This window comes from Dendrobates tinctorius, unplaced genomic scaffold (assembly GCF_039654945.1).
Source record: "Dendrobates tinctorius isolate UK_male_01 unplaced genomic scaffold, ASM3965494v1 ptg000060l, whole genome shotgun sequence".
Classification (NCBI taxonomy): Eukaryota; Metazoa; Chordata; class Amphibia; order Anura; family Dendrobatidae; genus Dendrobates; species Dendrobates tinctorius.
The window spans coordinates 51,500,387-51,514,805 of record NW_027361728.1 but is presented as its reverse complement, the minus strand read 5'-3'; positions in this window follow the sequence as shown (position 1 = coordinate 51,514,805).

Below are 14,419 nucleotides of genomic sequence, written 5' to 3'. Positions count from 1 at the left end.
CCTGAGTACGCTGGTACCCCATATGTGGGAGGAACCACTGTTTGGGCACACATCGGGGCTCGGAAAGGAATTAGTGACGTTTTCAAATGCCAACTTGATGGAATGGTCTGCCGGCGTCATGTTATGTTTGCAGAGCCCCTGATGTGCCTAAACAGTAGAAACCCCCCACAAGTGACCCCATTTTGTGAAAACTAGACCCCCCAAGGAGCTTATCTAGATTAGTGGTGAGCACTTTGAACCCCCAAGTGCTTCACAAAAGTTTTTAACGCAGAGCCATGAAAATAAAAAATCATTTTTTTAGAACTCGGAAGGGAAAGAGCGCAGTTTGACTTTTTAAACCAGAATTGGCTGGAATTAAGATCGGACAACATGTTGCTTTTGCAGAGCCCCTGATGTGCCTAAACAGTGGAAACCCCCCACAAGTGACACCATTTTGGAAACTAGACCCCCTAAGCAACTTATCTAGATGTGTGGTGAGCTGATTGAACCCCCAAGCGCGTCACAAAAGTTTATAACGCAGAGCCATGAAAATAAAAAATCAGTTTTTTTCCACAAATATCATTTTTTAGCCCCATTTTTTTATTTTTCCAAGGGTATCAGGAGAAATTAGACCCCCAAAGTTGCTGTGCAATTTTTCCTGAGTACGCTGATACCTCATATGTTGGGGTAAACCACTGTTTGGATACATGTCGGGGCTCGGAAGGGAGGGAGCACGGTTTGACTTTTTGGATGCAAAATTGGCTGGAATCAATGGTGGCGCCATGTTGCATTTGGAGACCCCCTGGTGTGCCTAAATAGTGGAAACCCTCTCAATTCTAACTCAACCCTAGCCCCAACACACCCCTAACCCTAATTCCAACCCTAACCCCAACACACCCCAACCCTAATCCCATCCATAACCCTAACCAAAAGCCTAACCCTAATACCAACCCCAACACACCCCTAACCCTAATCTTAACCCTAATTCCAACCCTAACCCTAATTCCAACCCTAACCCTAATCCCAACCATAACCCAAATTCTAACCATAACCCTAATTGCAACCCTTACCCTAATTCTAACCCTAACCCTAATTGCAACCCTAACCCTATCACTAATTGCAACCCTAACCCTGATTGCAATCCTAACCCTAATTCTAACCCTATCCCTAATTCTAACCTTAACCCTAAAGGAAAAATAAAAATAAATATATTTTCTTTATTTTATTATTTCCCTAGCCAAGGGGATGATAAAGGGGGCTTTACTTCCTTTTTTTGTATTTTGATCACTGTGATAATTTATCACAGTGATCAAAGTGTACCTGTAAAAAGAATGAATGAATCTGCCGGGCCGGCAGATTCATGGGCACACTGCACATGCACCCGCCATTTTGTAAGATGGCGGCGCCAATGGAGAGAAGACGGCGGGACCATGGGAGGTACCGAGACTCATGAGGTACCGGGAGGGGCTATAGGGGGCGATCAGAAGGCAGGGGGAAGCGGGGGGAAGCGGAGGGGGAGCATATTACTATCATTCTGATTAGCTGTTTCACTTTTAACAGCCAATCAGAGCGATTGTAGCCACGTGGGGGTGAAGCCACCCCCCCTGTGGTAAAGTACAAAGCCCCCTGTATTTGCGGGTTGGGTGACCTTTCAGTGACCCTGGTCACCCGACCCACAGGGGGCTTTAAAGTCATGACGCCACATAGGCATCACTGGTCATAATGGCACAGGTTTTCATGACACCTATGTGGCATCATTGGTCGGGAAGGGGTTAATAATGATGTTGAAAAATACAGGGCTCAGGACAGAACCCTGTGGTATCCCACTTGAGAAATTCTTCCAACTGGATATGCAACCATTTACAACCACTCTTTGGGTCCGATCACTAATCCAGTTCTGAATCCACCTAACAGTTGCCTTGTCTATTCCATACTTAGTCATTTTTTCAATAATGATGGTGTGAAATACTTTGATAAATGTTTTACTGAAGTCAAAATATAATATAGCTACAGAATTTCCCTGATCCACCCAGTCAGTTATTCTGTCACAGAAGGATCATTTCATTCTTAACCAGGTACTAACATACATGTTGTTTAATTATTTGTTCAAAGATCTTTCCCAGTACATAAGTCAAACTCACCAGCCTATAGTTCCCTGGGTCCAGGGCAGGTATTAGTGGCAGGCAGAACAGGCAGCCGCCTATGGACCCTGCTCCTCCAGGGGCCCCAGCCAGTGCGGCTATTAGTGGCACACCACACAGCTGTTATGAGTCTCCTGAGTAAGAAGGGCCTGGTGCCATGCTGCCCCTATGCATCACTCATTTAACTTACCAGCATCATAGATGCTGATACAGTTGAAAGCAGTGATGGAGGAGAGTGCATCACATGATGCCCCCCTCCCATCACTCTCCATTGCCTCTGACTCAGCAGCGTGTGTCAGGAGTGGAACTGATTAGACGCTGAAACACTCTGCAGAAGCCAGAGCAGCAAGAGAAAGAGGAGGAGAGGTAAGTATTGTGTGTGTATGTGTCTGCTGCACGTTACTGTGTGTGGGGGGACTACACTATACTGTGTTATGTGTGTGTCTTCTGCACTATAATTTGTGTACGGGAGCTGCATTATACTGTGTGTGGAGGCTGCACTATACTGCGTGTGTGTTAGGGGGGCTGCATTATACTGTGTGTAGGGCTACATTATACTCTGAGGGGGCTGCATTATACTCTATCAAGGACCATGGGGAGTGCATTTTACAATACGTACCATATGGGACCTGCATTATACTGTATTGAGGACTATTTCTACCAATCATTCTTGCTCTACCGGAGTAAGAGTAGAAGAGTAGGTGCACACGATCAGTAAACAATGTGGGTTGGATGTTGCCTACTTGTGCAGCATCCAGATGCTACAGCACAGTGGATGGGATGTCAAGAAATCCCTGGTCCACTATGCATGCACAGATACCCAGGAATCACCTGCGGAAACAGACATGTCGTGCGTCTCTGCAAACCGCAGCATGTCTATTTATGTTGCGGAAACGCGAATCTCCGCAAGATAAATTTCACCCGTACAATGTATTGGACGTGGTGATTCTGCACGTTTCAATGAACACATGCGAAATCACCTGCGTTCAATAGCCAGCAGCGGCCATGTGCTGCATCCAAGGTGCTGCCAATTACTGAACGTGTGCACATACCCTAAAGGAGCTGGGAAGCAATCGTTGAACGACTTGAATATTGTTGATCGTGCTCTCTTACCGGCCTGAATGTAAAGCTTATAAATACAACAGAAATATTGCTGTGTGAAGGTGCAATATGTGAGCATTTGGGGCCCCACTTTAAACTTTTGCCCACGGCTCTACTTTGTCTAAAACTGGCCCTGCCTGGATTTGAAGATAGGAACACAATTGCTTTTCTCCAGTCTTCTGGGACTTTTCGTGTTCTCCAAGAATTTTCAAAGATTATGAAGAGCGGTTCAAAAATTTCTTCTGCTATCTCCTTCAGTACTCTGGGGTGTAATTCATCTGGACCTGGAGTCTTGAATTTATTTATGTTAGCTAAGTATTCCCTCACTATGTTTCTGTTTATAGATAGCCTGGATTCTTCTACTCCTTTAATAGGAGAGAGAAGATCAGTTGTTGTTACATTTCCTTTCTGAGAGAAAACAGATGCAAAATACAAATTTAAAAGTTTGGCCTTCTCAACATCCTTTCTTACCATTTCATCATTTTCATCCTGTAAAAATCTTATAGCATCTTTGACTTTTCTTTTACTTTTGACATATCCCCAAAATCCTTTTTTATTGCTTTTGATGTCTCTTGCAAGCCTTAATTCATTGTCAGCTTTAGATAATCTGTTTTGTGCCATTCAGGTTCTCCACACTGTACTATAATCTTCTTTAGATATGCCTCGTTCTTTCCAATTGATAAATATTTATGAATTTGCTTGATCTGTTAGTTTTGCCTGAGAGAGATTCCCAACAAATGTCTGGATAGTTGAAATCTCCCATGACAACTATGTCATATTTTTTGGAGAACTTGGCCATTTGATGCATAGAGTTCATTCATATCTTCAGCTTGCACAGGCGGCCTGTAGTAAACACCTACAATGGTGTCCTTTCCGTTGTTCTGTCCTTGTATTCTTACCCAAACAGTTTCCACAGAACTCCCAGTCTCTGAAGCTTCAATCTCTGCAGATATATGCGTTTCTAACATACAATGTGACACCTCCTCCTCGTTTATAAAGTCTGTTTCTTGCAAATGAGTTGTATCCTTCTAACTTTGTATTCCAATCATGTGTATCTTCCCACCAAGTTTCAACGATTCCAATGGCATCATATTTCTTTTTCTGCATTATAGAAGAAGGTTAAGTAAATCTCTTGTAAGGGGCAAATAGAAAATCAGACATACTTTACAGTGTTTTAAGCAAAAGTGTGTTAAGTCTGTTTTTTTTGACACATCATTAATTCTAATATAGTTACCAGATTTGGAAAAGATCAATTTAAGTGTGATAATAAATAATTAATATTGAACTATTGTATAGTAAAAAGGTATAGCTTATTACATTGTGTTCCAAATTATTAAACAAACGCTATTTTTCTCTGATTTACCTGATTTACCTAGACGGTCAATACAAATGAATCAGCAGAATATTTAAATAATTATCCAGTAATTTTATTGGTCAAATCTCTTAATGATAACAGTATTATTTTCAAAGTTAAAAAATTTAAAATACACTGTTTCAAGTTATGCACAACAGATTACATGCTGGATTAAAAATCTTCTCAATACTGTGGTGCCCTGGTTGACGAATTAAGGAATTATTTCCAAAGCATAAACTCCTTTTTTCATCTCTGGTCCACTATATCTTCTGTGGTGATGTCACTCGATCAGCAGTATGATTCATACGACATCCAAAAGATTGTTCTGATGGCCACTGGCCGGGGCATCGCAGCATTGTGAAGTTTATTATCCAGGACTTGTTTTTGATCAAAGGGGGATCTTATCTACTCAGAATTGTCATCATGGATTGTTTCATCATATGAACACACATGCTGAACTTATAAAACGCATGGTGAGAGCTGCCTATTTATTTATTCTAATTTTAGGACATTATTCATATTATGTTGTACTCATATATTACACCATTTATTTATTGTGTTTTATACTGAGTACTATGTATGTAGATCTTGGCCTATAAACTGTCATCTCTGGTGTTTGACCTTTTGGTATTGCCTTTTTGACAGTTGTCTTTTTATTTGTTGATTTTTTTGTAATTATTTATTGTGAACATCTAGTAGTTTCCTTTTTTGTAAGTTATCATTTTTGCTGGACTTTGCCTTTTAAGCAGTTGTAATTCACATACAAATAGTGCAAAGATTTTCCTGTATGTTTTATATTGGTGAATAATTCACTAGCAAAGGGTGAGCCAATCTTTATAATATCTCCAACAGCTAGCAGTGCGATTAGTATTGTTTTTTCTATATTATATATTTAGGTGGTATGGTGTAGTTACTATTCAAATTGTAATAATAATACATGAATTTATTATTATCGTAAATACTAAATTGCACCCTGCTCTCAATATCCGTGTTGGCCACCACCTACTCCACTGATTTTTCATCTCAGTCCCTAACCCTTATAACCTTACTATAAAATAACAATAATAAAAAAAGTCTGCAAGTAAAATGATAGTTATTTCTTTTTTATATAAAGATCCACTCTTGACATTTAAATATAATTAAAAAATGCTTGAATGGATTTTAGAGTTTAGTCTTCTGCTGAAAGTGAATTAGCATTTTGTTCTTGCTGTTTCAAAAATAAATTTGGCAATGTGACCCTATTACTTTAATATGGTTATATTTAATTTGACAGATGTACTGCCTTTTAGCATTGTACACATTACAAAAGTTATGTCAAGGATGAAAAACTGAAGCAAAACTTAGGTAAACTTGAAAAATACAGAATGTCTAAAGCATGTACTGTACGTTTCGGATTATAAGATGCTCCAGATTATACAATGCTCCGGATTATAAGACGCACCACAAATTTTGAGGAGAAAAATAGGAAAAAACTACTTTTTTAATAAAATGGTGGTGCTTCTTATAATCCATGTGTCTTATTGCTTACCGGGGGTGGTGGCTGCGGTGAAGTGGAGTCCCAGGATCGCTGTTGGAGGAGGCAGGAGTGGAGCATTGCTGCAGGATGCAGGCTGGGATGAGGGGGTGTACAGGTGTCCTGCGCTGCGGGGTGTCCTGTGCTGTGGGGTGCCCTGTGCTGTGGGTGTCCTGTGTTGTGGGGTGTCCTGTGCTGTGGGTCTCCTGTGTTGCGGGGTGTCGTGTGCTGTGGGGTGTCTTGTGCTGTGGGGGCTCCTGTGCTGTGGGGGGCTCCTGTGCTGTGGGTGTCCTGTGTTGTGGGGTGTCCTGTGCTGTGGGTCTCCTGTGCTGCGGGGTGTCCTGTGCTGCGGGGTGTCTTGTGCTGTGGGGGGCTCCTGTGCTGTGGGGAGCTCCTGTGCTGCAGGGTGTCCTGTGCTGCGGGGGCTCCTGTTCTGCAGGGGGCTCCTGTGCTGCAGGAGGCTCCGGTGCCATGGGGGGCTCTTCCAACATTTTGTGAAAGACCAGAGACTCCTCAGTTCCGTGGTTTCCTGTCCAGTGGACTCTAGGAAACTGACCACAGCTGGGCGAAGCATATGCAGATGGAGATCTCAGCACCAAGATCTTGGGAGAAGAGATCTCAGCGCTGAAATCTCATCTCCCAAGATCTTTGTGCCTTGTTACCATCTGCGCATGCACCGCCCCCGTCGGCCATTTTCCTGGCGTCCACCGTCCAGGAAACTACTGAACTACAGGGGCTCTGGCCTTTTCCAAAATGTCAGCAGAGCTCCCAGCAGCACCGGAACCCCCACACTGCTGGAGACACCTGCAGCACCACCAGAGATGCCCGCAGCTCCGGAGTCCCCCCAACTACCAGAGATTCCCGCAGCACCACCGGAGATGCCCGCAGCTGTGAAAGAGATACATGCAGCACCGGAGCCCCCCGAACCACCTGAGATGCCCGCAGCACCACCGGAGATTTCTGCAGAACTGCCCTACACCCACTCATACCAGCCTGCTGCCTGCAGCAACGGTACCAGTCATGTATATCTGCATTATAAGACACACCCCCAATTTCCCCCCAAATTTGGGTGAAACAAGTGCGTCTTATAATTGAAAAAATACGGTAAATTTACAGTTAATAAAATGAAAAATGTGCAACTTGCATCATATATTCTAAGAATTGTGTAGTTATCGAATGTTTTTATCTCTTTCATGTGTTGGAGCATTTATGTTTATCAGTGTTGAAGTGAAGAAATGCACAGAAATAATAGGTTGGAATAGAAAATAATGGTTTTGCAGTTTTATCTGTAAACATTTTGATTCTATTCCTAACATAAGCTTCAACATATATCTTATCTGATTTAAAATATTTTTACATTTAGTAAGAAAGGTAGTGAGTCATGAGCAAAAGCAATGGTTGTCTTGGTTACTAAAAACCTAATACTGTACCCCAGGACATTTCTTTATGAATATGCAACCATTATAGATGAGCAGATCAGGCCTATTTGCATGTTTTTTCCAGGATAATTTGATTTTTGGATAAGTTAGTCTCTGCATATTCAATTTCCTATAATATGCTATGTGCTTTCTCTAGACCAAAAGCATAATAAGCATAAGATGTAAAAAATAAAAAAAACTTTATATTCACTTTTACTGTTCACTTCTCTGGCCCATTTGTGCTTCATCATCACCTTTATGGTCCTCAACGTATAATCAGTGCACCACTGCTCATGCTGAAATTAGGACTTCCCACTTTGAAGTGACCCGTGACGTTATGATGCTGTGACCTGTGAAAACCAGACAGCTAACATGGTGGGGCCATAAAAGTAAGTATAAGGATTTTCTTATTAATATTTTCATGGCTTATCTGGATTAGAAAAATTGTGGCCATCGGCATTTGCTTCATCTACGTGGAAGCAAATTGCTGAAAATCTACATATTGATGAATGTTGATTTTTGTAAAATTTGAATAGAATTCAATTCCACTGTACGTTATTCACTCATTTATAGTGATCACATACACCTGGCCACATAAACAGGTAAAGAAAAAAAGTATTGGAATTGTAGAAAATGTTACAAAAAATTAACATCTACAAACAGACTGCTTTAACCACTTTGCTTAGCATATCATAATTTTCTCTTTTTCACCCATATCTGGTCTTTGTGGCTGGGAACCCTAAGTTCTTTCCATGAAGCTGCTGGCCAATTGAGCATGGTGAGAAAATACATAGAGGGTTATAACCACAGAGGATAGAAAAAAGTTAGAAAAAGATGTATGTAATATGTATGCCTTCAATGTTGCACTTTTTTTGTTTCTTGTAAGAATTAGGTTGTGTTAAATAAGTATTGTGATTAGCATGATCGTTTCAGTTTCTTTAGTTTTTTTATGTAATGCTTTTCCTCTTTTATAAACTATAATATCCATAAGACACTACTACATGACTTAAAAATTACCTTTTCAAAAAGTATTAATTAAAAAAAATTTAAAAAGAAAGAAAAATATTTATGATTTAAGTAAGATAATTAAAGGCAGTACAAATTCTACGAATTCTATGGCTATATATGAAGACAAAATAATAATAATAATCTTTATTTTTATATAGCGCTAACATATTCCGCAGCGCTTTACAGTTTACACACATTTTCATCACTGTCCCCGATGGGGCTCACAATCTATATTCCCTATCGGTATGTCTTTGGAGTGTGGGAGGAAACCGGAGTGCCCGGAGAAAACCCACGCAAACACGGGGAGAACATACAAACTCCTTGCAGATGTTGTCCTTCGTGGGATTCGAACCCAGGGCTCCAGCGCTGCAAGGCTGCAGCGCTAACCACTGAGCCACCATGCTGCCCTACATAATAAAAATTTGTGGCCTTAGAATATAATAAATAAAGTGAAAACTAAGTCAGATGAATAAAATACATTCAAAGTTACATTATGTGAAAAATTACGTACATTCTTACTGGTTCCATACAAATTAAAAGGATATTTAGCAGCTACTTGCTGCTAATCAAATATCCTTTACTAATTGTTCATGAGCAAGCGTGACCAACTCCAGAAAAGCAGAAGTTTTGATATTTTGCTGCTATGGAGCATTCAGACCTGTTTTAACACACTTCCAATGAGGAATGATTTCAACAATGATCATAGAGCAGCAAGCAAAGCAATGTAGAAAAGTATAACGTTAACTCCAAACAATTTGGAGTCCATAATTCTACAGTGAGAATAGTCATTCACAAGTGGAAATATTCAACACGACAATTTTTCCAGGACTGGATATTCCAATAAATTCAGCTGAAGCTGATGCTGTAAAATGAAATATTGAAAAAAAAACTAAAACCTTGACAGTACAATTAGAAAAATAATTTGATTGATCATGGCATGTTTAGAAGCCATTGCCAGGAAAATATATTTTCTTTTTTAAAAGAACATGGGCACATAGTTATAGTCTACAAATCTGCATCCAAACAAACCACAAAATATCTGGATCAATGTCATTTGGACAGAGGAGCCAAAGTGGGCATGTCAGCAAACACACCATTTACAAACCATCAAACACAGTGGTGGAGGTGCGGGAGGTGTGATGATTTTGATTTGTTTTGCAGGGATAGGATCTGGGCACCTTGCAATCATTGAGTCAGCCATCAACTTCTCTGTATACTAAAGTTTTCTGGAGTTAAATATCCACAAGCCAAAGCTTGTGCAAAACTATTTAGCAAGAAAAGTAGAGAAAAGGATCCCAAGCACACCTTCAAATCTACATCAGAATGACTGAGAAATAAAGTAATCAAGGTGTTGCAATGTGTGTTTCAGAAAACTATTACTTCAAGTTTTTCCTGATAAAGGTGAATCTGCAAACTATTGAATCATGCGGTGTGCTTGTTTTTTCACAAAGTGCTTCTGCATTTTGACGTAGTTTTTGTTATGTATTAACGAGATGAAATCAGTCACATGCTATTTTTCATCTGTGGCTATAATTACCTAATATTAAGACCATCCAAAATCTGAGGTTTTTTTATGTCCACTTTTTTCCACTTCGAGAATTTGAAGAGCATACTTTTTTAATGTTACTTTTCAAATTTTGGACTATTATTTTATGTGCATACCATATAGCACAGCGGCATGCATGAATTGCCCAACTTGGTTTCCATAAATAAATAAGTAAGCAATGCAACTTCTACTTAGCTACCTGTTTTTGACTTTTTCCTGACTTCATGCTCAGAATAATAAGCTTCCAGACATCTGTTGATAAATTTGTCTTTGTCTTTGACATGTTTTAACCAAAAACAGATATAAAAAATACAAATTGTAGGCAAAATTTGACTACCAATGACAAGATAAGCAAACCAATTGGCCCAGCAAATGTTGAAAAACAGCACATAAAGGGATAAACCCATGTCAAACAAAATTTTCATCCTTATAGCTGACAACCATTTGTTTTCGGTTTACTAAGATCACCAGGAAAATTGCATCACAACAAAACAAGCAGAAGTAATTGCTTTAAAAAAATGCAAAACTTTTGGTCTCCACTATATGTAGAGATGAGTCGACAAATTCACGGAGTATCGAATTCAATCCGAATTTCCTAAAATGAATAGTTTTGTGCAAATTCAAACATTTTGATATTCAATTGGTGTTTCACAAAATAAACCCTAAAACTTTAACCCCTTAATGTCCAATGACGGACACAGTCCGTCATCAGACATTTCCCCTGCTTTGATGAGGGCTCCGGCGCTGAGCCCGCATCAAAGCCGGGACATGTCAGCTGTTATGAACAGTTGACATGTGCCCGCAATAGGCGCAAGCGGAATCGCCGTCCGCCCGCGCCTATTAACTAGTTAAATCATAGAATCATAGAATCGTAGAGTTGGAAGGGACCTCCTGGGCCATCTGGTCCAACCCCCTGCTCAAAGCATGATTCGCTAAATCATCCCAGTTAGATGTCTGTCCAGCCTCTGTTTGAAGACTTCCATTGAAGGAGAACTCACCACTTCTCGTGGCAGCCTGTTCCACTCATTGATCACTCTAACTGTCAAAAAGTTTTTTCTAATATCTAATTTGTGTCTCCTCCCATTCAGCTTCATCCCATTGTTTCTAGTCTTTCCTTGTGCAAATGAGAATAAAGTTGATCCTTCTACAATGTGACAGCCCTTTAGATATTTGTAGACAGCTATTAAGTCTCCTCTCAGTCTTCTCTTTTGCAAACTAAACATTCCCAAATCCTGCAACCTTTCCTCATAAGACAGGGTTTGCAGACCGGTCACCATTCTGGTCGCTCTTTTCTGAACTTGCTCCAGTTTGTTAATGTCTTTTTTAAAATGTGGTGCCCAAAATTGGACACAATATTCCAGATGAGGTCTGACCAAAGAGGAGTAGAGGGAAATAATTACTTCACGTGATCTAGACTGTATGCTTCTGTTAATACATCCTAGAATTGCATTTGCCTTTTTTGCTGCTGCATCACACTGTTGACTCATATTCAGTCTGTGATCTATTAGTATACCCAAGTCTTTTTCACATGTGCTGTCACTTAGCCCTATTCCTCCCATTCTATATATGCTTTTTTCATTTTTATTGCCCAGATGTAGTACTTTGCATTTCTCCCTGTTAAAAACCATTCTGTTAGTTGCTGCCCACTTCTCCAGTTTATTTAAATCTTTTTGAATCCTCTCTCTCTCTTCTCTAGTATTAGCTATCCCTCCTAGCTTTGTGTCATCAGCAAATTTAATCAGTTTACCCTCAATTCCTTCATCTAAATCGTTGATAAAGATGTTGAACAATACAGGGCCCAGGAAAGAGCCCTGTGGTACCCCACTTGAGACATTCTTCCAACTGGATGTGCAGCCATTTACGACCACTCTTTGGGTCCGATCACTAAGCCAGTTATGAATCCACCTAACAGTTGCCTTGTCCATTCCATACTTAGTCATTTTTTCAATAAGGATTGTATGAGAGACTTTGTCAAATGCTTTGCTGAAGTCAAGATATACTATATCTACAGCATTTCCTTGATCCACCCAATCAGTAATACCGTCATAGAAGGAAATTAAATTAGTCTGACATGACTTATTAGTTACAAACCCATGCTGACTCTGTTTAATCACTTCATTCTTATCCAGGTATTGACATACATGTTGTTTAATAATTTGTTCAAAGATCTTTCCTGGTATAGAAGTCAGACTCACCGGCCTATAGTTGCCTGGGTCCACCTTCTTCCCCTTTTTGAAGATAGGAACAACATTTGCTCTTCTCCAGTCTTCTGGCACTTCTCCTGTTCTCCAAGAATTTTCAAAGATTATGGAGAGGGGTTCAAAAATTTCTTCTGCTGACAGCGGGCATTTAAATAGCATTTCCGGCCGCCGGGCTGGAAATGACGTCATCGCCGACCCCCGTCACGTGATCGGGGGTCGGCGTCATGTTGCCTGGACAACCAGAGGTCTCTATGAGACCTCTATGGTTGTTCCAGGCATATGGCTTTCAGCGCCACCCGGTGGTCGGCACTGAAAGCACAGCAGTAAATCTGCTACATATGGGCGATCTGCTCATCGCCCATATGTAGCAGAGCCGATCGGGTTGTGCAAGCTTCGAGCCTCCTATGGAGGCTATTGAAGCATGCCAAAAGTAAAAAAAAAAATGTTTAAAAATAAAAAAAAATTAAAAAAGCCTAAAAGTTCAAATCACCCCCCTTTCGCCCCAATCAAAATAAAACAGTAAAAAAAAAATCCTACATACACATATTAGGTATCACCGCGATCAGAATCGCCTGATCTATCAATAAAAAAAAACATTAACCCGATCACTAAACGGCGTAGCGAGAAAAAAATTAAAAACGCCAGAATTACGTTTTTTTGGTCACCAAGACATTGCATTAATGCAAATCAAAAGAACGTATCTGCACAAATGTGGCATCACTAAAAACGTCAGACTGGCATGGAAAAAATAAGCCCTCACCCAACCCCAGATCATGAAAAATCGAGACGCTACGGGTCTCGGAAAATTGCGCAAATTTTTTTTTTTTTTTTTTTTTTTTAAGCAAACTTTGGAATTTTTTTTCACCACTTAGATAAAAGAGGACATAGACATGTTTGGTGTCTATGTACTCATAATGACCTGGAGAATCATAATGGCAGGTCAGATTTAGCATCTAGTGAACCTAACAAAAAAGCCAAGCAAAAAACAAGTGTGGGATTGCACTTTTTTTGCAATTTCACCGCACTTGGAATTTTTTTCCCGTTTTTGAATACACGATATGGTAAAACCAATGATGTCATTTAAAAGTACAACTCGTCCCGCAAAAAATAAGCCCTCACATGGCCATATAAACGGAAAAATAAAAAAGTTATGGCTCTGGAAAGAAGGGGAGGGAAAAATGAAAATGTAAAACCAAAAATACCCCTGGTCGTTAAGGGGTTAAACTTGCTCAGCACTATCTTTCACACTGCTTAAAGGGGTTGTCCCATGAACAAAGTTCATTTGAATTAATAATTCTTGGAATAATAATAATTTCCAAAATTGGTTGTGTTTTGAAAAATTTTTCCTGTGCTGGGATAATCTTATACACACATGGTCAAAATTGTTGGTACCCTCATTTAATGACAGAAATACCCATAATGGTGACAGAAATAACTTGAATCTGACAAAAGTAACAATAAATTAAAAAAAAATGACAGAAATGATGGTACCCCTGAAAATAATGTGACAAAAGGGGCATGTTAAATCAAGGTGTGTCCACTAATTAGCATCACAGTTGTCTACAATCTTGGATTCAGTGAGTGAGCCTGTATAGAGGGCTACAGATGCTCACTGTGCTGTTTGGTGACATGATGTGTATCACACTCAACATGGACCAGAGGAAGGAAAGAGTTATCTCAGGATATTAGAAAGAAAATTATAGACAAACATGTTAAAGGTAAAAGTTATAAGACCATCTCCAAGCAGCTTGATGTTCCTGTGACTACAGTTTTACATATTATTCAGAAATTTAAGCAACAGAGATTTATGGTTCCCAGGGAGGCATAGTTGTTTTAAATCTCCAGAGTCACTAAATCTTTCTTTTTGGTAGAGCATATGCTCTGAGCCCTCTCGCCCATAGACTTGAAGCCCTTATGATCAGTGGGGCACTCTCTCCTTTGGAGTGCAAGCTCATAGGGCTAGCAGGTCCTGTTTCTCTCACAATTAAAGTGTTTAGCTCTTATCATTGGCGAGGTTCTCTCTCTTCTCTTCCACATATGCTTTACCAGCAATTACAAGCTTTCAAGTATTGAAATCCATGCAAATTTATTAGCTGCATATTAAATTTTTGGGGGACATTTAGTGAAGTTGGTGAATTTGATTTTCAAAAGAACCACT